Genomic DNA, 24,956 nt, shown 5'->3' on the forward strand with positions numbered 1-24,956 from the left:
AGCTAACGGGGAACGGGAGGGACTGCATACGTACAAAGTGCAGAAGACTCCAAATCGTAACGAACAGCAAAATACGGTGAGAAAGTCACGGGCCCGCAAACCCAGATGTTGACGAAGCTTCTAAAGTGTTTTAAAGTTTCCCACGAAATACCTGCACATGTGGCAAACGGAGTGCGCCATTCGTGACTACCGGGATTGTTAACGGGCAGATCCACCGCCAAGAGTGTCTACAGCAGCGTCTGCTTCCTCTGTTAAAGCTACACGTGGGTCCTAGAAACTTTTGGCCGGATCTAGCTTCGTGCCACTATTCAAAGGATGTCCTAGAGTGATACGAAGCCTACGGAGTTACCTTCGTACCCAAGGGCATGAACTCCCCCAACGCATCGGAACTAAGGCCCATCGAAAAATACTGGGCTATTATGAAGCAGTCACTATGGAAGCATCCCAAGGAGGTTAAATCTGAAGAAGATGAAGAAAACGTGGGTTTCCGTACCGCATTAGCTGCAGCCAGATGTTGTACAGAACCTTACGTGTGAGGTTAAGCGTAAGGTACGATCATACGGTTATGGTATTGAAGGTGAATGAAATAAAAATGTCAAAAGCTTACTAATGGATTATATTTTATTGTCTGAAAGTTTGAAAAGGATCGATCAATTAGGTAATTTTCTACAGCGTTTCTTCCGTGGTGCAATTTGATGTAGGACACCCTTTATTTTAAAGCTCCTATGCATTGCAAATGCTGAAATACACCTGGTAGCATGTAACTTGGAAGTATGAAGTAATGCAGTGCTTAGCGGTTATTTGGGATATCAAATTTTGTCAAGTGCCCTTGTTTTTGGTGTCGGGGGTGGAAAGGTTAAAAAAAAGTTGAACTGATATTCTAATCTGTTTCTGTCTGTTTTCTGATATTTTCCTGTCAATACCTGGACATACAATAAATGATGAAGTTTTGATAGAGATACTTTACAATTTTACTGATAAATAAATATCTTTTTGATGAAACGTTCCTAAGGAAAGCGAATCCAAGGTACTGTCGAACTGCAATTCCAGCATCCAGCATTGGCGCATTCGAATGTAATCCGGGATCCACTGGTGAAGATCCCCAGAGCCATTTTTATATTTTATCTAAATATCTCTCAGTTGCCCTCGAGGTACGACGCTGGTCTAAAAAGTCAGTCGTCGTATGTTCGAATCTCGGCTGGGTTAGAGTCAATAGAATCGTAGCACTAACCCCACAATTGTCCTGTACGCTAACAGCTGGCTGCAAAGTCTATCGTATAAAAAATAGAAGGTTAAATTACGATAACGGCTTTGCTAAATATAAATTTCATGTGGTGAAACGACTAAGACGGACGATAATCCAGCATGCAGGCGTCTGTCTGTGTGAGAGTAGGTAATATCGCCGGTACGTTTATGACTGCTTCTGTGTACCAGCCAAGGAATCTGTGAATGAAATTTTAACCACATTCAACAGCTTCCGTAGGAGACGCCGCCGGTTTACAATAGAAATTGAGGAGAATGGAAGACTCAAGTTTCTCGATACGTGACTGAAAAGACGTAATAATGTGATCGGATAGGAAAAATGTGTGCACCGAAGCCGGAAGACGGAAGGTACCTTGATTTCAGCTTCCAAGGTCTGTATGTATTTGTCTGTATAAATGTGACACGGCAATTGATCGAGCAATAACGAAAATAACGAATCCGAACTTACCAAAAACCGCCCGGCTGTCATTGATCATTGAAGTAGCAAAAATATTTTGCACACAAATCATTACTCCAGTTGGTTTATTAAAAAAATACTGAAAGATCAAGTTTATAAACTATACTATAGGTAGTGTGGCCTATACCAATGACCTAACAAACCAACATTGAGGTCAGGGATGACTCGATCACTTTGACTCAATTTTGATTCATTTGACAGTACCGTCTAAATTTTTTATCTAAAATATCTTTATATTCGCTATGACGGCGCCGCAGTGGAGACACCTACATTAGTTTCGAGTTTGCGTGAAGCAGAATAGCGATTTGTTAAAGAGGGCAAAAGACAGAATATATCGAAAATAATTTTCACGCATTCAGCTACGGGCAGTTCTGTAGGTGGAAAAGAGGTCGTGCAGTGCCGTCATAGCGAATTAGGTATATACTATAGATAGTAGAGTAAACAGAGATGAGCGAAGATGAATCCTTTGTATCCAAAAGAACTGTCACAACGTGTATCCAAAAGAGCATGACGTCATTATATCCTATGCGACTCTTGAGAATTTTGCAGTGTTGCTGAAATGTTATTGTAGTTTTTTTTCGTTGCCAGTTCTGCGAAAAGGCGCATTCGTGTTGACTCAACTATCTATAGCAAATACTCATTATCAAAACATATTATCATAACGCAATAAGATACTGGTAAGATTCTCTTATGTGAATTTCTGTTCTGCAAGAAATAAGTGTTTTTATTTCACAGAGAATAGTCAATCAAGCTGGATAATATTTTGTTTACGGTGATTAAAAGCAAGGTAGAGCCGTCACAAAACTAAACTAAATTTTGAATTAATTTAATTAAAGGACGAAGATCACCGCAGAGATGTTTGTTTTAATGCAAATGTTCGTTTCTCTTCTATGTTATTATCATTACGTCAGTCAGATCTATACTTAGTCTTTTTGCTATTCAAATAACCTATCCTAATCTTACACGCCACACCTATGCAGATTAGGTAAGCTTTCCTTATCTTCTGGGTCCTACTGTCATACACATTCCTTTGTACGATCGTAAGGACATGATGTGTATAATCGCTCTGTATAGTATACTCCCATGTTTATGTGTCATAATTACTCCTATTTTATGTTTAACTTCAAGTCCAACTTTGAATTTAATTTGAGTTCAATTTAAAGTCCAATTTCCAGTACAATTTGAAGTGAAGCTTCAAGTCTAAATTGGTCAAAACTCAAGTTTAATTTCATACTAATTTCAAGTTTAATTTAGTTTCCAAGTCCTATTTCATGCCTGATTTTAATTCAAATTTGAAATGAAAATTCTAGCAAAATTTCGAGTTTAGTATAAAATCTAATTTCCAGTTTATTTTGAAGTTGGGGTTCAATTATAGTAGTAATTATAGTGCAAATTTAAGACTAATTTCTGGCCCAATTTCATATCTATTTCAAGACGAAATTCAAGTTTCATCTTGAGTCTAATTTCAAGTTCAAGCTCAACCTTAGGTTAACCAAGTTTAACCTAAAATCAAGTACAAGTTTTGCTGGGCCGTGACACGTGCCCACCTTTTCTTAAAATTTTATGTATAACTAAATAATTTCTCAATGTGCAACCGGAAAGCTTGTCAATTCTATAGGACAGTATTTTAGCGATAAATAAATTAATTGCGCATAAATGGATTCAGTCTCAAGCCAAATTTTTAGTTTAATGTTAAGTCCAATTAACGTCCAGTTTAAACTTCGGTTTCAAATTCGAATTCAATTTAATTTCACGTCTAACCAGAAGGTCAATTTCAATTTCAATGGAATTTCAAGACTTCCTTCAAGATCCAGTCCAGTAAGGTACAGTTTCAAGGCCAATTTAATGTCCCATTTTAAGTCCAACTTAAGCTCTGAGCTTATAATGTTCAAAATAAGTGCCAATTTCAAGTGCCATTTGAAGTCTAATTGAAGAACAATTTCAATATCCCATTTTGAAGCCAATATCATGGTCATCATCAATATGGCCTAATAAGCCAGCCGTCGTATGTTCGAATCTCGACTGGGAGAGACTGTTAGAGTCAATAGGATCGTAGCAACTGGCCCTGCAATTGTCCTGCACTCTAACAGCTGGCTGTGAAGTCTGTTGTATAAAAACAGAAGGTCAAGTTTCGATAACGGAATGTAGCACCTAGGCTATCATGTCCAATATAATTCTAATTTCGCCTCTTGCCTTAAGTACTTCACCTCCGATTTCATGTCCAATTTAACGTTTAATTTAATTCCAATTTCTACTCTACTCTACTCGAATTTAAAGCCCAACTTTAAGTCTAATTTTGAGTCCAATTCAGCTCCAGTTTGAAGTCCATTTTAATGCCCCTTTTTAATGTCAATTCCAAGTGGAATTTAATTCCAATTTCACCTCTGATTGAAAGTCAAATTTCAAGTTAAAATTAATTCCATTTGAAGTATAATTTAATGTCCAACTTTACGTTTAGTTTTAAGTTCAATGGAAATGCAACTTGGAGTCCAATTTTATGTCACATTTTAAATCCAATTTCAAGTCTAATTGAATTCCTCTTTCAAATCCACTTTTAAGTCTAATCTAATCTAAATTCTAGTTTTAAGTTTAATTTCAAATTCGATTTGAAGTTCACAGGCGGTCTCAGACTGGAGCACACTTCCAGTTTTCTCTATAAAAATTTTAAGTAAAAAAGACTTCAAGAATTCAGTGGTCTCAAGTCCTGTGAAGTGCCCCTAGACTGGTAAACGTGTCCAGCCACATTTTATGTGAAAGAAATTCTCGTGATGTCCGTAATTTTTGATAAGTAAATTAACTGCGTAAAACAAATCCACCATCCTACGACTATTGGATTTTCAGGCCAAAATAAACTTTGGCAAGGTCGAAGGACTGTGTGAAAATTAAGGTTAATAATTTCCAAAGCTCAATTTAGAATATCCAAAGCGTAACTGAAGGTTTCCACGAGAAAGCAAAATTGAAAACTTTGTACTTGAAATACCGTTAGGTACCTCTCAGACCGAGGCGTGAGACTAATTAATTTCAAAATATTTCTTGCTAAATAGATGATTTGTTTTTAGCAGTCAAGCTATAAATAATATCCACAATCCAGCAACGGTACAGAAGCGAAGATGAATTTGACGAACCGAATTTCGTTCGAAATCACTTCCCACAACGTTTTTGATCTGCATTTCTATTCCAAATTCCAACTAAGCATCCAAAAGAGAAACAAAAACCAGCATCTACGAGCGGATGCAACGAATAGACGAAATAAATACATCAATCACAATTGTCGCTCGATTTTCTTTTATAGCAACAATCGGTTGATGGGGTGTCTTTCGAGTCGTAAAACTAATAAAAGCGACAGAGCCATGCTCAAACCGCTCCAGCTATTTGCGTAACATTCACTGGCTATAGTTTTGGTTGTTCTTCCAGGTCTGTTACATTGTCCGTTCCGTTTTGGGACACCCTTCTGACTCAAAACTATAGCCCAGCGCACGCAGTAAATCTTCGAGTGCATTCGAGTATAATCGACTGTTCCTATTTTAATCTTCTCTAACGGATTAACATGTGGAACAAAATTGATTTCCCTTGTTGGGTTGAGCCTAATATGCGCGTGGTCAGCTCGCAGGCTCTGGTAAAGTTACACGATCGGCCGAACCTCCCCGTTGACTGGGTTGACTGATTTGGTTCCTACTAGCCATGGACTGGAGTGTCAGTATGCAGTGTGCAGTATGCCTAACCTGCCTGTGGCTCGTGGAATGTGTAGGTTTATCTAGATTCCAATAGGTGGACCACCGGAATGTGCCATGTAGTTGCATTTGGCTGACAACCCGAACATATGTTGAAGACTTGTCTGAAATCTAATGCATTCCACTAAGCTGGAAGTTGTTTGACTGGCTTACGGGCTAGAGACATGACTAAATTTGGCCACCTACTAAGTTTCAGGTGGTGCACAACGGTTGAGCCAGTTGCAAAATAACATATTTTACGTTAAAGTATAATTATTTCTAGCAACTTACCTCGATTCCCAAGGATTGTGTTCGTCAAAATACAGCAAAAACAAACGATCGGCTACAGGGCAATCAGCTGCTGCTACGGTTTGCTGCTTACTGTTCTATTTCACAAATGCTAGGGCAAAAATGCACTCAGTTCTTATGTTTGTCCCAAGAGGATTCAACCTAACTGACTACGTATACTTTTGCCAATCACAATCACGAACGTAAAAAAATGCACCCAGTCCCGACGGCAGTTCTTTCATTTGGCAATGCGCAATTAAGGGCTCCTGACTTTCTACGACAACAAGCCGGCCGGAGCTATGTGTATCACATCCAGCTGGGCGAGACTGTCCGAAAAGTTCCGGCTATTGTCCGGCGTTGACTAGTTGCTACAAAACCTCTCTCTAACAAAAGAAAACTGTCCATCGCCACTGCGGCCCAGTTAAGCTCCCACACCGGTGTTGCGGTTCAACTGCATAATATTTTGCACAAATAAAACGATAGGAACTTTCGCCCAAACATGCTAAGACACTCAAAAACACGGAAAGTTACTAAATTTTACACCAATCGTCGCTTCGAGCTACACTTGCTTATCATTTTTATCACACATGCTGCTGCCCTCCACTGGTCGCGACAGATTCCATCAACACAATAATGGACGTCTCTCCGATTCTACCGTCTCGAGTAGGTACGTACCGGCGAAATTGCAAATTGTTTGCAGTCAGTCCGTCGATATTTTTAATTCACTCCCAAATTAAGGTGTCACTCTTCTCCAGATGGGCGCTCTCTCGCAATTTTGGAGATACAGACAAATACACGCAGACTCTCAGATACGGTTGAACTGAATCTCGCTCAAACTGGTTAGAATTTTCAGCTTTTTACTAGTTGTTAAAATAAGTATTTTTTTTTAGAAAAAATAATTAAACTGTTAACTTTAGTTGCTAATATTTTAACTCTAACTATTGGATTGTGAACTGTGAAACTGATGAGGAAAAAACGTCCATACGCTTCGACCGTTTATCGAAGACTGAATGCGGACTACTCTGCAACGTCCGGTAATAAATTCGAACTCGTCGTCGCAGTGTTCGTCGCGCCGGTTTCATCGTAATATCGCCTTAGTTCGTTCGCTTGTTGACTATACAGATAGAGGAGGCACACATATGCTACAGCAGGAGCTGCACAGTGTACACTGTACAGCGACAGCACTAATATGTCGTGCCTGCCTGGTATAGTGAGAGCAACGTCGGGGACCTGCGATTCTCTCGCCTGTGAGGATTTGTATTTTACGTTTACCATAACCATCATCCGCGGATTCGCCGCGGTGTTGCAGGCTGATCGTCGCCACGCCACAATCATACATTTGTACAGGGAATTGAATTATTCCCGTCGAGCCAGACACTTGCACAGTGCTTCTAGATGGCCAGCGGATGAGCATAAATCGATTTTATGTGCTTACGTGCCTGAAATTATATCATTCTCGTTTTTATGGAGTTTAAATTTTTTTATTTACTTGGCGAATCAAATTCCGGAGCTTTATGATTGTAAAAGTGATTAACTTCTAAAAAAATAATAACTTTTGTTAAAATTTTAAACTTCAGCTTGAGAAATATCCAATATTTGATTGAATGTTTTTTTGCTTAACTTTTGGGTACTGGAAAATGGTTAAAGGTAGATAAAGATGATGAACGTGCAATTCTTAAAAACTAAAGGAACAGAATACATGTACAGTTTGATTTCGAATTTGGCAACAAATGCGTATCGCCTATGTTGCCAAAATCGAAACCGTGCCAAAATCGAGACCCGTTTTTGATATGAAAAAATTGAATGTAAGTGCATTAGAAATTGACAAAATGTTATTAATCAACGATTGCAACCTTTTTATGTTTACAAAATCCGCCAAGAGCTATCCGTGCGGTGCAAGTAAGTTTTTGGCGACCTGCGGTAAGCCGTAGTCCTACGGAAATAAAAATATTATTGTTCGAAACCGCAAACTTTTTTTCATGGACACACTTAGGGCAATATTTTTTCGTCATCTAAAGTATGTATGCGGAAACTGACTGTTATTTAAGCATATTTTTGGAAGTAAAATATTTTGTGTTGCCAAAAACGGATACTTTTGTTGCCAAAATCGAGGCATGCCAAAATCGAACCATGCTAAATTCGAAATCCCACTGTATTTCAATTTGCATAATAATCCAATAACAATACCTATTTCATCCATTTTTGAGATGATTTCTTTTGAGCTGCCTTTTTTGTGGAAAATATTATTATACAATATAACACTCAACCCACAATGGCAAGTTAACAGATTTTTAAGCGCTATTTGATATGGAATTACTCTAACCGTCGAAATCAAACCCATATATCCGACCTTCTTTGGTAATATCCGTGATGGAAACGATTTTTCCAAATTTTTGAGACAGTCTCTCGCATACAAACAGCTGATCTACCGGTTTCCTAGCATTGATAATTCCTTTCGAGTTAATTTCGAACGGTTGGCAGCGAGTAACGACCGCATACACTCCAACGATAAAGCTGGCCAAAAATCGTGAAGGTTTATTTTTTCACACCCCATCATAGCCGGTTTTGTGATCACCTCTCAACAAATGCAATCATCTAAATCTATCTATCACTAGCTGACCCGACAAACTTCGTATTGCCACAAATTAAACTGTGTTGTACATAAATCGTGAATCTCGGATGACCTTTGTCACAATCTCGAGTTTTGTAAGTTTCTGGGGAGTTCATGGGTGTTTCAATATATAAATTTTCCTGCCTCCAAAACCCCCCACATGCCAAATTTTGTTCCATTTGCTTGATTAGTTCCCGAGTTATGATGAAATTTGTATTTGATTTATATAGGAGCCCCCCCTCCTGAAGCGGGGAGGTTTCAATTTACCATAGAAAACATTCTTATCTCCAAAAACACCCACGTGTCAAATTTTGTTCCATTTGCTTGATTAGTTCTCGAGTTATGAAGAAATTTGTATTTAATTTAAATGGAAGCCCCCCCTCTTAAAAGGGGAGGGGTAGCGGTCTCAATTCACCATAGAAAAAATTCTTGTCTCCAAAAACACCCACATGTAAAATTTTGTTCCATTTGCTTGATTAGTTCTCGAGTTATGCAGAAATTTGTGTTTCATTTGTATGGAAGCCCCCCCTCTTAGTAGGGGGAGGGGTCTCTAAGCATCATAAGAACCTTCCCTGGTCCCAAAACCCCCTACATGCAAATTTTCACGCCGATCGGTTCAGTAGTTTTCAATCCTGTAAGGAACATTCGGGCAGACAGACAGAAATCCATTTTTATAGGTATACACACTTAAAAAAAGTACCGAGTTCGGTAAATTATCGTAAATTTTACCGAACTCTGAGCAGAAGAACGTTCGGTAAAAAAATTTTATGATGCCAAACATTACTAATGATCCGTAAACGTCGATTGGCGCCATCGAATTTTACCGAACGTTCGGCTGCTTAGAGTTCGGTAAAAAAAAAATTAAGTGTGTAGATTTGTATGGGAGCCCCCCCCCCCCTCTTAGTGGGGGAGGGATCTCTAACCATCATAAGAACCTTCCCTGGCACCAAAAACCCCTACATGCAAATTTTCACTCCGATCGGATCAGTAGTTTTCGATTCTATAAGGAACATTCGGGCAGACAGAAATCCTTTTTTATAGGCATAGATTTGTATGGGAGCCCCCCTCTTATTGGGGGAAGGAGTCTTTTGCCATCGAGAGAACCATCCCTGGCCCGAAAAACCCCTACATGCAAATTTTCACGCCGATCGGTTCAGTAGTTTTCGATTCTATAAGGAACATTCGGGCAGACAGAAATCCATTTTTATAGGCATAGATTTGTATGGGAGCCCCCCTCTTATTGGGGGAAGGAGTCTTTTGCCATCGAGAGAACCTTCCCTGGCCCCAAAAACCCCTACATGCAAATTTTCACGCCGATCGGTTCAGTAGTAGAGTGCCATATAATCGTAACAGTATTCGTGATAAAACGATGTATAAAAGTCAGTACCCTGGTTAAAACCCAACGCGTAAGCGAAGACTTCAACGTAAACCATTTATGCTAGATTGAAATCAAAACAATCATCAGTAATGTGGTTACATTGGTCATATATTCCGGTTATCTCCGTAATAGTGTATCTAGATTACTTATTACTTTACATTGCTTTTTCAGCAATACAGTGGTAACCCGATTTTGTCACTCCCCGATTTTGTCACGTTTTTGACTCGATTTTATCACCCCCGATTTTGTCACGTTTTTTACCCGATTTTGTCACGCTTTTGATTTATCAAAAGCTTAGTTTGAAAATCATTTTCAAACATGTCAAATGTGTTAAAACACTGTGAAAAGAACTGTGTTGATTTTCGTGGAGTTTCCACAAAAGTTGTTTCTTATCTCCACAACTATAATAGCTAGAAGGTCACTTTCTTTGGCAAAGTTCTTTATAATAATCTTCTCAAAAATTTTGTAGAACATTGTTTTGCTCTACCTCTTATTGCTTGAAAAATAAATTTTCTATCTTACTTTTAGGGGGGTTAATCAAAGAATCGTTCATACTATAAGAAAGAGCTTTTTACGCTATGACATTTCTCTGAACATAGTCAACCAGTATAATCAACAATTTCGGCGCAATTAAAAAACGCGTGTTTTCATACCTGTGGGATCTCACAGCACAGGTGACAAATGTCCACAGAGGGGTAGAAGGAAGTGCGAAAGGTCCTAAAAGTGATCAGAATGAAATATATGTAGTTCGTTCTAAGTTATCTGCAAAAAAATATAAAATTGAAAAAATACCCGATTATGTCACTGTCCCGTTTTTGTCACCCCTAAATTCATCATGGGGGTGACAAAATCGGGTCATTACTGTAGTCCGTTTATTGGATCTGGGCCGAATTTAGGCGTCGCCTCCCCGTTTCTCGGCCTTGCGCTGCCACTCTCCAGTCACTCCTAGCACCCGCTGTTCTAGCATTCTCGTCAACAGTGCTTATCTTACCAGTACCGGATCTGCCTCGAAGGCGACAGCCTCTCTCGGGTTCTCTACTGAACATTGTTTTCACTGGTCTCTCATCCGGCATTCTTGCTACGTGGTCAGCCCACTGTAACCTGCCGTGTTTTATTCGCTTTACATTGTCCGCATCTTACAAACTGATGCAATGGAAGCATATAGAGTAAAGCATCCAATACCTTCGATGGTGCACTTCTCATTGCACCTGTTACCTGTTGGCTAACCTTTGAAGCCTTTCTAGTTTTGACGTAGGACTACGTCTTACGGCAAGTTTTGAGATAGGGTGTCATTCCAAAAAATCGAAAAATGCGGGCGTCACGAAAAATGAAAGGTGTTGAGCGCTAATAGCTCAGCGGTTTTCCAATCGATTTTCAATATTCTTACACCAATCGATTGGAAAATCTTCTAAGAATTGAACCAAATAAAGAAAAGTGTGGATTCTTGATGTTGAACTATTAAAAAATTGAAAATAATGAACCTATGTTTTACCAGAATTCTCGCTTCGTGATTGGTTGTTGGAAATGACGTCATCAAAGTAGAAACGAGTTTTCACGCTTCGGCTTATAATTCAGTCAATTTTCAATAGATTTCCAAGATATTTACACCAATTGATCGGGAAATCGATTGAAAATATTGAAAATATAGAAAACTATTGATTTTGTTTTTGAAATTGAATTTGAAAAATTTTTGTTTTTGAATTGATTTTGAAAATTTGAATTATTTTTATATTTTTGCCTTCCCTCGTCAGTGCTTCCCTAGCACGGATGACAGAAATATATACGATATAAGCTATGGGTTAAGCTTCCTTATGATTGTATTTAATTTACGCCCTATAGAATCCGATCGAAAATGGTTGAGCTTCAGCTGTTGCTGCTTCCCACGGATAAGGCAACGAAGACATGCAAATTCATCAAGCGAGGTGTTGGAGCTGGAGCACTCGTTTCGCTGCCGTGAAGGAATATCTGGCTGCTGAAGTTCTGGAATAGGGAGGACATACGCTGCTTGCGACAACGAAACGATCAGAATTATCGTCACTTGCAGCTGGCCATCCGCAACAACGAAGAGTTGAACAAATTGCTGTCCCGTGTCACCACTGCTATGAGAAGTGTCTTTCCGAACATCCAAACTGTTTTGTTGCTGCCCAAGAAGACGGAAAAGGAGGCTTAAATTTCCATCCTATCACGTCGAAAAACCGTTCTTTTAAGAACGAAACATATATTCATGAAGATTTGAGGAATTTTCACTCACTGATTTTAATTCTATTTAACTTAGATTGATCTGATTGTTCGCTTCTTATCAAATAATTTTAACCGATCACCTCTCGCACTTCTGTTCGCTTGTTGCTGCTGGACGTTGGTTGCGCTGGTTGCAGCCAACAAATATACTAGCTCCAAGTAAATGTGTTCGGCCAAGCGTCAAAATAAATGAAATTGGATTTAATTAAATGAAAGAGTTTTAGTAACATCTTTTGCATCTTCACCAATGCTACAGTAATATACGTAGCGTAATTTTTCTTTGGCAACTTTGCTCTTTTGTTCAGACTGTAATTGAAATGCTCTATTTTTTATTTCACGTAGATGATAGAATGAAGGACCATGAAAAATGGGTGTGGTCGTTTTTTGTCGCTTGCTCTGGTACATAACACTTGGTAAGCCGGCGAACAGCATTATTCAAACGCTAGCTGAGCTTCTGCCAACATCGTTTACCAGGGTAAACGGAAGTCACGTTCGACTCGTGTACGTGTTCATCGGCGACTGACCGTGTGACCGTGTGTTGGAGCTGAAGCACTCATTTCGCTGCGGTGATGGAATATCTGGCGACAGGAGTTCTGGAATTGGGAGGACATATGCTGCTCGCGACAACAAAATCCCACGTCACTTGCAGCTGGCCACTTGGAGTGGCATTTCATCGTGATTCAGGACCACACACGAACGGTTTCGTTGATCGCATAGCTGTTGAGGCTTTCCGGTTTGTCCGTTGCAACAAGCCGTGCCTGGTTAGCGGTTATCGGTACTCCAATTTACCGAACAGAGAATTACGTTAAATGCGTTAGTGCAAGTTTATTGCAAGCAGGAGTTATGATAATCAAACAATCGGTTCTTTTAAGGGCCACACAACGATTGAAGAGTTTATTATATTTTCTTGCCCAGTTAATACCATAATTAACACAGTCAACGAGGGAAAAGTTGAATTTTTCGCCATTGCGGACGACCAATCAATGACGGTAATAAGTTTTCTGGTCACAGGCGACATTTTCTGTGACTTCCAATACGTCTGCAGGTTGTAAATGCTTTATCCGTGTCCTTTTGTAAGCCGCAGAAAAGTTGCGCAAAATTTTTAACTTTTTGAAAACTCGCGCGTACCGTCTACCGATTACCAGAGGAAAAGCACTATTCAACGTAGAAACATATCATACAAATTTATTTACTGTTTGGTTTAGTTACTAACTTGGTTTCGTTTTAATAAAATAGATTTAATCAATTCATGGATATAACTCCAAAATCGGTTGAGGATTGAATGTATACAATGTTTCTACTTTGATGACCGTTACGGATGTAGCTTGTATACATGAAGAATCGTATTAATACATGGATACATCCTACTATCGCTACAAAGAGACTTACGTCTCCTATGCGGTCGTGTTTTGTGCACAACCCCTCTGAGTTTTTTTTGAGTAGCCTTATCTTTCGTTTTTGGCCACCAAACCAGTGTAGCATAGGTAATCCTGGGTCTCACAAAAGCCGAATAGATCCAACGGATCACCTTCGGTATCAGTCCCAATTGCTTATCAAAAGAGAATTTGTAGCTTTGTTTACTGCTTGCTCTAGATGTCTGTTCCAATTAAGTTTTCTCTCAAGACATACTCCAAGGTATTTGACAGTGTCTGAAAGCTTCAAGAGTGTTCCTTTCAATCTTATATTATTCAGTGTAAATTTTTTCCTTCTCGTAAATGGTATGATAGTAGTTTTATTAGCATTAACGTTGCTGCCCTGCCTATCACACGAATGATAAAATATAATCTTGAGCAATTTGTATTCCGTCAGCGATGATAGAATCAAATTTTCAACGAACAATTATCACTATATCATCTGCGAAATCAATTATTTCGAAGCCAAAGTACCTAGCCCATTTGAATGATTTTTAGCGAGGATTTTTGCAGTCTGGCAATTGCTGGAATATTTTCAATATTCTCACATGTATGCCTCCAGTGAATCCTTTTTGATCTTCGTATTTCTCTATTTTAGGCAGTGAGCATTTATTTATACTCCTCCCACTGTTGTGTTCTTTTAGTCCGGTTAAATAACTTCTGGGGTTTCTTCCTAAATTTCTCTAATGTTTTGTTTCCCCAAGAGAAGAGCGTTTCATTGCAGAACAGCTTTCGTAATAAGCTTGTAGGATCAGGTTAGAAAAGTTGTTTTGAGTTACCCTCAAGTGCTTTATATGTTCTTAAGCAACCTTTCAGCTCTTAACTCCAATCTTCAGTTTCCTAGTTTGTATTCCTGGGACCTCTTATAATTTTTTTAAGTTGTTCATTAGCTTCATAATCAAATATAATATGCTTGTGATCGGACAAGGATTCTTAGTCTTAGTGATAAGTCAAGTACTTCTTGCCTTATTGGCTTTACAAAAGTTGGCTTTTCCCCTTTATTGCATATATCTATATAATGAAATGATATAAAATCTAGAAGGTGTGCGCCCCTTCCTTCGCTATCTGTGCTGGCCCACCCGGTGTGGTGGGCATTTGCATCACATCCGGATCCGGACGCAGGGATGCCACATATAATTCTGTGTTTTTTGTTGGAAAAATCTGACAATCTGTACGGCGAGGAAAAATATCTGTGCAAAAATCTGTGCAATGCAAAACAATGAGAGTGAAAGAGATAGAGAGTCATTTTGCTGACTATTTCCGTCTCTTTCACTCTCATGTAAAAGCTCAAAAATCTGTTTAATCTGTGTACTTTGGCGAAAATCTGTATTCTATGCATACAGATTCTGTACAGCCGATTTCTTTCACATATCTGTTAAACACAGAATAATCTGTGCATGTGGCAACCCTGACCGGACGCCAACTCGAGCAAAACTTGGCATGACCCTCTCAGAATTCAATGAAACTTTATATGTGTAGAGAGTTCATGTGAATAAGCAATTTTGCACACTGATTTTTTCCAAAATTGGTCTAGACTTACTTTTAGAAAGGGCTTAATTTTTTCTCTTTTTTTTAATAAAAAATGGTGGAGCGTAAGTGTGTGCGTACGAATGGTTAGACTGGAGGAACGCAAACTAGATGTGAGACTATCGAATATATATAGGGTGTCGTGTGGTAATAGTTTAATTGTCAAAACACTTGGGCGCAAACTGAGAGTGTAGGTTAGAGTCCCACCAATTGAATGAACTGCGCAATATATTTTTGGACTCATTACGAAGTTTCACAGTTTCATCCAGTCTATCATTCTTCTCACCAAACGCTCCTCCACTTCAATATAAAAAAATCAGTCTTCCCCTGGGTCTTTGGAACCTCCATGATGATTGCTGCAGTCTTTTATAATCAACTCTGCAAAATTGTAAAAAAAATTTTTCGTTTACTAAATAGAATGGCTGCTATTGACAAGGGCTGACCTTCGGTGTGAATTAATTTACACGAATTTGTGGGAATTCCCTGTATCCTACCTTTTTAAGACCATGATTCCTGGATCAGTGCCATATAAAAAAAAGTAAGTACCGCAAGTCGCAAAGTACCGCAGTCGCACCTTTTGCATGGTGAAGAATTGCTGGAACAGATTTAATTATTTTACTATTGGATAGTTTCCTTTGGGAATTCCTATTTCGAAAACAGACATTGAGGAAGCCTGCAAGTCGTAGGCGAAATACGTATCTGTCGTGAATAAAATACACATAGTAGAATTAAATTGGATAAGTATTCTTCTTTTTTATTTTTAGGTTTCGTATTCTACTAAGACGCTCCAAAAACTTCAGTCAACTCCTTCATTATCCTGGCATGTGACAGGCAGCTTGGGTCCCGATCCAATTTCCCCATCACTTATTCACTCTTTTCAGGGAGCCACTTAGTTCATCAGTAAAGGTCGATCACTGACGGAGTTATGTTAAAGCATAATCCGCCACAGTTCATTTCGTTCAACTGAAACGTACGCCGCCTTGAAATTTATAAACAAAGGGCAAGTTAAATTGCCCTCTCGAAAACCGCACTGGTATTCGCCAACAAAGGTTTCCTGTAATGGCCTCCATGTGCTTCCAAATTTTCCGTTGTGCAAAACAGGTACTACAAATACCCATTCCTCTAGCTGTAGCCAAGTTGATTGGCCTCAGGTCATTGTCGTTTGTGGTAGGATGAAAGCTTTCTCTACCAACAACGGGAGGAAAGAACTCATCGCATCCGGCTTGTGCATTTGTATCCATATGTCCTTTGCTTTTCGAGAAGATCACAGAATTTGCCCTTAATCCTCAACACGCATAGATGGTCATTAATGGGCCTCCGCGTAAAGACACGCTTTATTTCTTTTCCATGTAATACGAATTCGACTCCATACGCTATCGAATGTCATGCCCGCAATAGGATTGACTGCGCAGAATTCGCGTTCTTCCGTCTTCGGCCATCGCAGCGGCCCTGTGCGATGGTAACATCTCCTTTTTGCATGAAAATTTCAATTAAAATATAATAAAATTGCTATCTTCATTACTCGGAGTATAAATTTTTATTGCTTTATGGTAGACTTGATACATTTTCGGGTATGAAATGGGGAAGGCAACTAGGAAGAAGCGCCCAACATAGCACTAGCCATCCCAAGCCCCTACCTAGCGCCTCCACGTGGCCATACCTGGAAATACTTCAATTTGTATAATTGAGTAGCCAAGCTAGGAGGTGCGGGGTCGTGCGGTTTTCAGTTCCTAACCTTACAAATGTAGTTTTAGGCAACCATTAAACCACACGACTTTAATTTCAAGTATTATATGATTTATACTAATTTTTTGGTAAACTAATCTATTTTCAGAGAGCGAAATAAGGCGCTATATCCTTGGCCAATTGCAGCCTGGCTTCTGGTCTAAATGCCATTAGTTCATCCCTGAGGGTCCGGAGTATCACTTAACCCTTATTAGCAAAGATACTCCCAACGACTGTAAATAAATCATTATCTATGTATATGGGAAGCGTTTGGTACGGGAGGTCCACGCTTTCTTCCTTCCCTTGATTTCAAGGAGTTTGATGGAATTAGGTATTTTTTCTAGTTCCACTTGATTCCTTGGAATTCTCTCTGCGGTACATGCTGCGCAGTTGGCCTGGCCGCTGACAAGAAAAATGATTGATTCAAGTAATCGTCATTTTCCAGGATGCCTTCCAGAATTGGCTGCGTTAGTGTGAGATTAGATTAGATTAGATAGATTATGGTAGACTTGATACATTTTCAATGCAAATAAAAATTTTCTTCTGATTCTCTGACCCGAAAAATCTCAAAGAAATTGAAAATTGATTTATCTTTTTTAAACGTCTTCTTAAAATATTCTTGAGGCATTTCACCGGAATCCCAAATTAAGAAAATTTCAAAAATCTCTTCGAAATTTTTTTGGCCGGAATTCAGCTGCAGTATATTATGAAACATTTTGATTATTATAGATGAATTCAAAGGTTACAAACAATTAAGTGATTTTGTCAACGTATAACAGGGAGAAATTAAGAAAAAATGTCGTTCGAAAGAGAAATCAGCTACTCGGAATGCGGTAAAAAGGGAAGAAAATTATTGGAAGTGAAATATGGATATTCTAAGAATTTCTTTTCTTTTTTGGGATTTTTGGGACGATCGCGTCGTTTAGTCGTACCCGATCATACTATGAGTAGGTTCTTCTTTTCCATTCAAGATACAGGTACAATTTTGAAAATAATTTCACCTGTGCCACTCAGGCATCGAAAAAATGCACAGAAAACACCTTTCGCTAGTTTCGTGCATACCCGCTTGTGTTTGATCACACTGATAACAGTTTCAGTGATAGCTTCGTGTCAGTGCATGACGAAACTTGGCAAGACCGAGTCATCATCACCCAAAGGACCGAGAAGGTTGACTGTTAATCTGAAGATTAACACGGATGCTGGGTAAAGTTCGTTAGAATCTTTAGATCTACAGGACAGTATATTCTCCGGGTATGTAATCTTTCTAGAGATGTACAACAATTACTGGTTAGTGCTGATAACCAATGTATACTTTGATCAGTTCGATAAGCTCTGCACCTCTCTGCACGTGGAATGAACAGTCATAAGTCACCATCCATACACTCAAAAAAAATCGACATGTCGCATCCACGTGAAAAATCATGTAAACTTCTGTACAGCAACTTACGTGAACTTCATGTACTAGTTAACGGGAAAATTGATAAAATTTACCGGGATCGTACGTAAACTGGTTAGTATGAGTGCGAGTTACCAACAATTCACGTGAATGTTACATGAAAACTGTGATGGATGAGAATTACATATGTTTTCACGTAAACTTGACGTGCTGATTTTTTTGAGTGTAGGTTTGATTGCCATTACTTGGCAACGAAGTTTTGTTTCTTGTTTGTTGATCGTCCCGTTTGATACGTTAGTCGGTAGGTAAATATTTACATTCTAATTGCATTTTTTCGTCTGGATTTAATTACTTCTTTCTAACAGATCTAAACACAAATAAATTGCCTTTTGATTGTTGAATTTGAAATGAACGTTTTCACTGTTCAGAAACTCTTATGATACAGGTAAGAAATACGTTCAGGTAAAACATTGTCAAAAACCTAGCTTTCCTTAGAGGGTTTGATTAAAATCTATTTTGATATGAAAATTTTTGATAATCATGAAATCTTCGCAATAGCTGGAAACCATCTCCAATATCGGATTTTAACTTAGTACCATTATTTCACCCTTTTTGTTTCTGTTTTTATGTAGTAATCAAGGGATTGCCTCCAATGAACAGCTTGACATTCCAACTTTGACTCAACTTGTACCCAACAACTTGTTACTATTGTTTATCGAAAGTCGTATCGACACCATATCAAACCGTCTTTATCCGGATTATTGACAGTATACTTTCTAGGTATAATTCACTCACCGCTCAACTTAGTTCTTATGGCGATCTCACAGACAAACATACTTAACACTCACTATTCAATTCAGCGCATTCAATAAATGTCATTTTAAATTTGGTTTTTGTTGGGAATGTCTCCGTGCCACCGTGTCATGTTGGCACTTTCAACGAAACGAGGAGAAATGCCTTTTCAAGTATATCTGCATATTTGAGCAGTCCTCCTGCGGTAGGTTATTATTATTATTGTCAATCATAGATGGTGCTAACGTGCACGCAGAATATTAATTTCTTCAGAATTATGTCTGTTTATACATATTTATCTCTTTCATATGCTTGCACTCGATCACTGTCTAGGAGGATAAACAAAGATTATTACTGTCCCAGGTATTAAAGAATTATGCTATTCTCTTTTATTGCATTTTTCCAGTTCATGTCCATCACGTGATCAATCGGAAAAGGCACGATGGCATCAAAATAGAAATAATTAAAAAAAAAGACATCAAATAAACAAAAAAGGTCAATCTAATCTATTCTAGTTCCATAAGCTTACACGACCAAGTCGCCTTGCTGACGTGGGAAGTGGAACCAATAAGAAACCTTTCTCACAATCAGTCGCGCAAACTGACCGGAGAAATTCGCCTCTGCTGCTGACCCACACCTAAAGGATGCGCGATGAACGGCGAGGCGCTGGCTGTGTAGGTATAATAAGGAAGGTGGCATAAATGAGGTGACGCTTATGACTGCGATTAACAAACAGACAATTGTTCAAAACATATAGTAATGTAGTAGCACGAAGCGGGCGAGTGATCTCGCGAGCGTGTTTTATTTACCAAACGGCACCGAGTTTGCTATTGGTGAAAAGCTTATCATCTGCCTGTGCACCGTTTTCCAACTGGCACCAGGCAGCCAGTTGCACGACGACGGTTGTCGCCTTCATTTTTGGGGAATCCTCGAGCTTTGGTTTCCCCGCTGGCGAACTTAGTACTCCTCTCTTTAAGTCAAAGCGCTTTGACAATTGAGGAGGTTTTTAAGCATCGGATGTACCTACAACAAATTTATGTATGGTCCAAACGTAAAGTCGGAACAGTTGTAGATAAGATGCAGAGGCTACTTACATCTCCTTCAGAAGAACTTGAAGTGTTGACGTTTGTTTTTTCGACTCACTCGAGAGCCGCCCTGAAGGGCTCTCTTTATACTGGTAAGGTCTGAACATGCGTCGTAAAATCAACACAAATTGTATGTAGGTATTTCCAATTTGATTTTCACTCAGCTCACCTAACTGTTAGGGGCAATCCGAAAAGACGAGCCCAGACAACTTTCTGTAGTTCCGCTGTGGGTAGGCAGGTACTTGCCTAGTCCATACTTTTCCCTTTTCATTCACCCAATTTGGAGCTGTTTGTTGAAATATTTACTGTACAGTGCATTACTTCACTTGTTTGTTAGGAAGATGAACATTTCTCAAAATCATTCAAGAATCTTGACCTTTTTCAACTTTATAATGCAATGAAAAATCGAACAGTCGTCGCTGGCTGTACCTAAACAGCTAAAGGCGCCTCGCATAACGGATAGTATACTTATGGTCACTCGCATACATTATGTAAATTTAACATGAGCTGGGTGTGAAACCGGTCCAGACAATTTCACCGGTAAGTCACTTTGGTGTAGGGCTGCTGCATCGTTTTCTGTATACGATCGAACTAGAAAAGCCTTGTCATATTGTGTCTGGCACTATGTGTGCATCAGAAATTGATTTCCAAGTGACCTTCCTTGACTATTGCGGGAATATCGTTTCGTCTCAGTTTAAACGAGGAGCTGGTAATGGCATTGAACAAGCCTAATTTTTCGCTCGTGCTATTAAATTTGGAATATTAAATGACAGTTACGCAAACGATGGAGCGGAAAAGATCATTTCGAAAATTTAATGTCGAATTAGTAAAATCGTTAAAGTGGTCAAATGATAGTTCAATGATAGTTGACATCAATATAAAACAAAAAAGTGTTCAGAGAACGTTTGTCGACGGCCAGCAAGCCATGGATCGGTGGGAAATGGAAAACCAAAAACCGCAAAGCAAGACCGCCAAAACATGATTCCGGAAGCTGTACATGACAATGTTGCCATCTTTTAATTGCGTGGACGATTTCTGGACGACGAAAGCTTCGTGAAATCAGCCAATAGCTTCGTGGGCAGAAGTTTTATATGACATACGGAAGGAGAAAGATAGCATAGGGCATAGACCATAAAATACAGGCCAAGTTCGCTAAGAAATATCTGGTTTGGCAGGCCATCACTGCAGCTTAAAAAGCAACATTCCCGTCGCAGACAGAGACCAACATGATTGTTCCGTGCTGTTTTGGTCAGATTTGGCGTCCTGCTATTACGGAACAAAGGCCATGGAGTGACCTAGGGCAGGATTCTTCCCATCACATTAGTGCATGCGCTGCTTAAAACTTATAAAGCTCTACAGAAATCTAGCTCATTCGTTTGAGTCATTTTTAACTTGCCCAGTTTTGCAGTTTTGTCAAAATATGCAAAATAATTTTTTTGAGCTCTACTGAATCGTTGATTGAATTGATTGATTTCCTAACCTTGACCGGCGAATAACCCATTGAAGGATACAATCGTTACAAATGGGTCCATTTTGAAACCAATTGCTTCAAAACCATTCTAAATGTAAGCAAAAATGCTATGGAAAACATGCAAAAATTAGTCCAAAAGCATTCAAGAGGAGAAGAAGTACCTTTTGAGTCCGATAAGAAAATAATTCTGAAGTAAAGCGGGATGTTGGGTTCCAACTTCCAACCAACTTTGAGAAGTAAAGATCAGTTCTTCCACATTAAATCTTTGTTGACGAACGTTTTGTTGATATCGAAAACAATTCTCAAAGCGTAATCTCTAAGTATTTGTTTTTTGTCAATAAACTATTGATATAGAAGCCAATCTAAAACCATTGTTTAGGGATTGCGGCAATGCCAAATAAAGGAAGAAAGAACAGCCAGGCATGAAAATCCTGGCTGTCAAATAAGTAAGACAAGTGGAAAGGTGCCAGTGTTGTAGAGAGATAAGATTATCATTTGTAATGAATGCATCATGGTTCATAAGACACTTGACGCCGCGCACTGAAACCTGAGAGATCACCTGATGGGAGGATCTAATCTCAGCTTAACTCATGGATGAAGTCTATGCGGTTATTATAAATAACTACATTGGTCGCGAGAGTGGGTGAATCCAGCAACAAAAATTAATCATCAGATCATCCAAAACCAAATTCTTGCAGTCGTGCCATACCATGTAAAGAAATGCAAATTTATAGACCCATCGTGGAAAATAATAAGATCGTAAAGATCCAACAAATTTTACACAATTGTACAAAATTACCGTTACAAAAAAAAAATTATATGTCTGAACTGAAAGGTCAAGACAAAAGCTGTTCGTGTTGTACAGATTGTCGGTGTAGTTAGCGATCCTAGTCTGCCCATCAATGAACAGCTGAACTTTGGAATTGGCAGAATCAAGCGTTCCAACGTTTATCCGGTAAAGATAGTGGACTGCAAGCAGTTATAGTATCGTTAGGCAACGGTATCAAAGTGTATAATCCGTTAAATTTGTTTCGAGTGACTAACCGAATTAGCTCTCTCGCATCTTAGTGATCCAATCGGCTCGAACCAGGGCTTCAACCGATCCTTTTTTCTCTACCGCCTTCATACCACTGCGCATTCTAATTCACACAGTCTGTTTAGTGGTGGAATACGAACGCTATGCATAACGCCATGAGCAGCTTGCTCAGTCCGAGGGGATGCGCTGTGCTACCCCTTGCTATGTATTTGTCAGAGGATAACATCGCACTTCCAAAACTGTCAACGCTTCCAAAAGTGTCAAATTTCAATGCAGTAACATAGCGAGAAAAAAAAAGAAAAAAGCAAAACATCGAGTTTCTTTGTTCGATGTTGTACTCGCTGCTCTCGTCAATAGAGCATTCCCTTGGATCAGTCATGCCTCCGTTTGAACGGTAGAACGAATGCATTTTAAACCTTTTTAACATTTGCGTTTAAGTTGCCTTTAAGACTCAGACACAATGGATACGGATTTTACTACGTTGCGGAAATTTGACAGAAAACCCATGGAAAAACTGTCAAATTGCCGCAACGTAGTAAAATCAGTATGCATTGTGTCTGGGCCTTTACCGTTTGGAGCAGCGAATGACTGCAAACTAGTCAAATGGCTGGCAGTCACCACGCTAACGAAAAGCAACCGCGCTATCGTATGATTCAATACTACAAAAAAACAACCACTACATGTGCATGGAAGAAGTCGGTCGGACTCCGTCCAATACAAACGAACATTTTGCTCGCGTCGGACCGACTCCGAGTGACAAACTAGTACTGTGAGCAGCCGATTTTGAGACAAAAAGAGACAATACGTCATCTTATGCTTCCAGTCAGTTTTGCAGTTTAGATTCTTCGAAATGAACGCGCAAAGTGGGAGACGCTGTTGGCTTCTCTTGAGAGTCCGCATGAATTATAAGACGGCAGCAGCGCAAGCGGCAGATTGAATGGATTCAGAAAACAGTCAAATGATCGTTCAAAAAGCGCAGGTTGAATGCGGAAAGCGTACGCAATCACGCAGTCACATTCAACTTGCGATCCCTTCTCAAGCCCTGACTCTAACCGCTATGATGCTTTGTCATCTGATGAGTCAAAAACTGACGAACTACTTGAGGGTTTGGCGAGCAGAACAATGTCGTCGGTTAGATCGAGGTCATGTAGCCGCTTCATCGTTAGAGGATTCCAAGGCAACTATCCATCGCTCCAACTAATATCTCATCCATAACGATCCCTAACGAGAAACAGCGACGGTGATAAGTTGTCTCACACCAGCAGTAACCCTTGTGGGGTCGGAAAAGACGCCATTGCAACACCTTGCACGAGAACGCCTCTACTGAGCCTGAATGAAATGCACTATCAGCTTATCAGGAACTCCTGTGCGCCCCAGATATTTTCGTGGTTGAGTCGGTCAAAGGCTTTTTCAAAGTCAATGAACACCAGCAGAAGAGAGCCCTGAAATTCGTTAATCTGCCCCAATATAATGGGTGGCAACTAAAATTTTGGAATTTTTTCACGGCCCTTATGCTCAACAACAAACGAGCTCAAAGAGAAATGAGAATATGTATGTGTTGGCTCTTTCCCTCCTCTTTTTGGTAATATTTTTTGTTTTGTTTTTGCTTGCCCAGTTTTGCTTAAAATGGTGTCGAAACAAGAAGCATTTCGGGAGCGCCTTGTACACTTCTACGAATTGCAACAGAAATCTTGGCAAAAAATATACGGTACAACATTTAAAAAGCAAATATATTGCGGCTTCGACTGTTTACCATATCCTAAGATGCCCAACAACTATTCGCAAGCAAGGTAGTGGAAAACCAGCCAAAATTATGGACGCAGAAGGACATCGTTCTCTTTCTCGTTTCTTCAACAACAAGCCCTCTGGTTTGGCTATCACTTAAGATGCACCAGACGAATGTTTGAAGAAAATTTTGATCCCGTTTCTACCGGGGTTTTGACCGGATAGAGCATCATCGCATTACGTCAAAAAAACACAATCGTTCCTGAATACCCATTCGATTCCATTTTGACCCAAAAACCACGATCCGAAAAATCTGTCTCAGTGTGCCCAATCGAAAATTTCTTCGGGATTTTGAGTTTCTTGGTATACAAAAATAACTGGAGAACCATGAATTGCAAACAGTTGATTGGTAGAATCAAGAGATGCACTCGCAAAGTTGATATGACGGCCGTACAACGCTTCTGTTTCGACGTCAAACGAAAGCTTCGATCTTCTTCATGTATCTTTGTCTTTTTTTGACAGTTTAAGAAAAAAATTCCAAAATTTTAGTTGCCACCCGTTAATACGAAGCGCTGTAATATGGTCTACCTATGATTATGAAGTTCAGCATGCCGCGGATAGTAGCATCGATTTTTTCCTAAACCCGATTAAAGATACAGGGAATTAAAAGCAGCAAGTCGTCTTCATTCAATTCGACCTTAGGCTACTCGTCGTCAATTTCCCAGTCGTCTAAAAAGTCACAAATCACTTTTGATACGCACGAGCAGCCGGTTTTGCAAGTTGGGCCCCCTGTTTCTGGTGCTGATGAGTTTGTTGAAGAGAACTGTTTTCTTCGCACTGTC

General features: G+C 39.4%; 1 protein-coding gene across 1 annotated transcript in view; it reads right to left on the reverse strand.

The window, feature by feature from the left end:
• Positions 1-6,674, reverse strand: part of LOC128740016 (uncharacterized) — a 69,885-nt gene extending 63,211 nt beyond the window's left edge. The window contains exon 1 of the mRNA XM_053835527.1: positions 5,722-6,674. The gene's annotated coding sequence lies outside the window, so the exon portion shown is untranslated. The remainder of the gene's footprint in view (positions 1-5,721) is intronic.
• Between the last annotated feature and the right edge of the window lie 18,282 nt (positions 6,675-24,956).

The sequence above is a fragment of the Sabethes cyaneus genome, chromosome 3 (assembly GCF_943734655.1).
Source record: "Sabethes cyaneus chromosome 3, idSabCyanKW18_F2, whole genome shotgun sequence".
NCBI lineage: Eukaryota > Metazoa > Arthropoda > Insecta > Diptera > Culicidae > Sabethes > Sabethes cyaneus.